We start from the raw sequence: 4,043 nt of genomic DNA, 5'->3' as shown, positions 1-4,043 counted from the left end.
CCTCTGGAGCAGCTCTCTCCATTATTGTGTCCACTGCTTCCACAGCCACAACAGTTTCTCCTTCTCCCCTGCATTAAAAAAAAATCTCAGCAGAAAGAGAAGAACAAAATCACCACACATGTCCTCACAGGCTCAGAAAAAAAACAATTCTCCCTAAATCTGAGTCAATCTCCCTCTCGTTTTGTGTGTGTCTGTACTTCCCGCTGCTGTGAAGCTTCTCCTCCTCACCTCAGGTCGGTGCGGTGTGGCTGGCAATGGAGGATCGGAATTGTGGATCAGAACGATGGGGGTACCTGCAGGAATTCTCCAACAAAACAAACAAATGCTTCCCAGACAAAAAAAAAACAAACAAAAAACAAAAAACAAAACAAAACAAAAACACATGAATATATTATTTTCTACTAAACTATCTTCTCGGTGCATCTTCAACCTCACATCATCAGCTCACTAGGCTGTGTGTATGATGCTGTTTCTCAGGCCTCTGCAATTGTTTCCTGTTCAGCTGTCCTCGGCTCCTCAGCTGATAAAGATGCAGCTACTGAATGAACTGTTTGTTTTACAGTTCGCTTTGGAGGGACTGAAATTAAACAAAAAAAAAAAAAACACTCTCAAGCTCAAATTAATTAGGTTTTAAATACTGATCTGAAGAAAGTGAGCTTCCTGTTTGTTCTTGAAAACACAATTGCATATGTGGTTATTCGAGCATGCTCATTGGCATATCATGTCAATAGCACAGATTGCAGAACATGTACTTCAGCGGAGGTCTTACGATATGCTGAGAGAGATGGCGAATATTGGAGGGTTGGATCAGCAGTCGGCTGCCAATCACGCGTTGTCGCATGAACCATCCCAAATCATTCCATTGCCCATCGCGGGGTTTGGCAAGGGAACTACGTTTGTGAGAACCTGAAACATTAAACAGAGACATCTGGACAGTAGACAGACATACAGATTGAGCATTGAGTCCTGTCAAAAAAACATTGATATAGTCAAAGTCCTGGCAAAAAAACATTGTTCATAGTCAACATCACATCCTGTATGCACAGTGCATATAATATGGTTTAAAAAAAGGTGTCCCCTCAAGACTATTGGTTGCTGTTTTTCCCATTTTACTCCTGCTGTAGATAGCGGATATTTTCCGCTCTACTTTAAAAACACGCTATGAATTGCTTCCCATCGAGTCATAAAGATCATTTTAACCAGGATTTAAAAAAATGTATCTCATTCAAATCGCCAACCCTAGTTTTAAGTCAGTCATTTGTCAGTCAATCAGAGTCCTCGGGCAAAGTTTAGACAATAAGAACATGTCGCATCTAAGTGGACTCGACATGAAAAACTTTCTTCTATTACCAGGAGTCAACATCCAATTCACCGTCCCAGAATCAAACTCAATTTATAAAAATAAACTAAAATAAAAATCCCACAGGTTTCCGTGTTATCTTGAGTGTGAGCATGGGAAACCTCATATGTACATCAGTAATTGTGCATGAAATGCGATTAATCAGTGTGTTGTTTTTTTTGTATTCTTTTTAAGCTCTGCGATCCTATCCTGACCCTGTGCAAGCTGTGTATCAGTGCAAAGTGCTTCTTCATTGCAGTTAGCAGGTTGTGTGTTGTTTGCGTACGTCACCCATGCCATCAGTGGTGATTTCACCTTCTCAGTCAGAACTTCCTCTGTCAGTTGGATGAGAATTCAGCGTGACCCGGTGTCCCCCCTTCTTGTGGTCCTCTGCGTAGTTCTCCACACCATCGTCCACGTCCACAGTTCTTATGTGGGCAGTTAAGAACCCAGTGTCCAGTCTGTCCACCAGCTTCACCCTGGCGTCCTCCGTCCCCCTCAGGGTGGTGCTTGTAGCTTGAGCCCTGAGGAGAGTTGCTTTGGAAGAACGACCATGAAAGATGTTGAGCTATTGGCTCAGTTTTCACTTCCATCATTCATCCAGGAGGTGGTGCTTTCCTGCGCCGATGTGTTGGGAGTGTCTGACAGACCACTCCTTCAGCAGGAAGCTGATGGAGAGGTGGAGTTCGACAAGTCAGAGAGAGTGAGTGTAGTGTAGAGCAGAGGCCATGGTGGTTGGATGGATGTTTGAAGGGGAGGAGTCCAGTCGCTTTCCTCACACATCCGACGTCCAGTACGAACCAACCTCGAAAGAGAGCAGATGGCACGGAGACACATGTATCTGTAGTAAAGCCCTCTTGTGTCCCTCACGATGTTTTCTCTCCCTGTTCTCTCCCTAAGCGGATGTCCCTCTGCTTTCTATCTCTGCTTCCAGCTTCACTCATCCAAGTGACTTCTCAATCTTCTTGTTTTCCCCGGTTTTCCTGTTTTCCGGTGAACATTTTAGCAGAACCATGCACTGTCTCATGCTCAAACTTCCCCCCTTTGGGGAACCCAAACCATTCACTCAATTCTCTCACACAACCCGCACACTGGGGCCCATACTTTCCTGACATGTCATTACATATTGGGGTGTCTGGAGGACTCTCCACTAGGACGACTAGGTCCCTCCAACCTGTCTATCAGACGTACTCTGACAAACAGATGAGCCTGCGGCAGGGGACAAATGACCCCTCTCTCATCCTCCGAGTGGAGTGGTCAACAGATCTGTCATCCATTTTCAATTGGACGTCTCCAACGGCCTTTTCGCCTCTACGGTCCCAGCCCAGACCCGAGGGTGCAAAAGTGCTAAAAAAACCCTCTCCAATCGCTCTCCCACTCCAAACACTAAACACTCTGGAAGGATTGAAGTTTTATGCTGTGTATTATAGTGACAGGCACTGCATCAGTCACTTGCCCTCCAACCAGTCCAATATGGAAAGAACTCACCGGGTGCTTGCAGGAGTTTCCCCGAAAAGGAGGGAAACCAGTTCGTGGATCCTAGCGGTGGTCCGGACGGTAGGCTCAGACCCAGTCCCCATAGGGTCCGTCAATGGTGGCGGGGCTGCAGCAATTTGTCCGCAGGATGGCCAATCACCAGGTCTCTGTCCTCCACCGGATTCCACTCATAGGATCCTGTTCGTGATGCCAACTGTTATGGCAATTTTATTTAATAAAGGGCATCAGCTGGTAAGTTCGTTTTGGTCTCTTTTATTATGCTGCACAGCAGGAGAAGTCACGCAGTCAACAGAGTAACAGAGTGAGTTCTGCCCTCGTAGGGGCGTGCAAGTCTCTAATAACTATCTGCCACGTTCACTCCCAGAGGCCTTGACTGCACCCAGCCATAGGCCGGACACAGGAAGACTCCCATGAGTGCCCACAGCTGCGACGCTAAGATTATCAGGAAAAGTAAATTCTAGACAAAGCATTCGCGGTTCCCCACACATCTGAGTGTGTGAGCTACGGTTATTTATAACAAATAAATCCAAGCGCTACAAAACAGTTAAGCATGCACTCATTCGAAATTTCCACCACAACTACCATAAAGTTTTTCTGTCTATTTTTCATAGCGAGCTATCAAATCATCATCTAGCTGTTAGCGACGCTCACCCTCGTCTCACCAGCGACAGCACTTGAGAAAGAAGGTAAATATCAGACGTTTGTGTGCTCAATAGTGAACGTATTACTGTTAACCTAGCTGCTAACAAGTATGCTAGCATAAATCATGTCGTGGATAAACAAATTCAGTAAATATATTATGATGTCTGTGTTTCTCTTTCTAGATGATCTTCAGGACTGTGAGCTGCAGATCTGCTGCCTGGTTCCACCGTCACGCTAATGGTGGACACATTTCAGCAGCAGCAGTTAGTGCAAAACTTCTGTGTGGCGGAGCTTATTTGTGGTCATCTGTGATCTGATGGAGGATTTTAATATGTCTGGTGAATGATGTTTAGAGTGTAGGTTGACCAAGCATCCTCTTTTACCTGGACATGTCCATTTTTTACGTCCTGTCCAGGGCGTCCGGGCGGGTATTTTTAATTCAAGGAAATGTCCGGTGTTCACTTTTTGTCATAGCACGTGAACGAAAATTGACCAGCGCTTTCCACACAACATTATGATCATACTTTGTTGCGCCACGTAATTACCGAGAAGCTGCCTTGTGAGC

This window comes from Salarias fasciatus, chromosome 3 (genome assembly GCF_902148845.1).
Source record: "Salarias fasciatus chromosome 3, fSalaFa1.1, whole genome shotgun sequence".
NCBI classification, from domain to species: Eukaryota; Metazoa; Chordata; class Actinopteri; order Blenniiformes; family Blenniidae; genus Salarias; species Salarias fasciatus.
Note: the sequence above shows the minus strand (reverse complement) of the source record.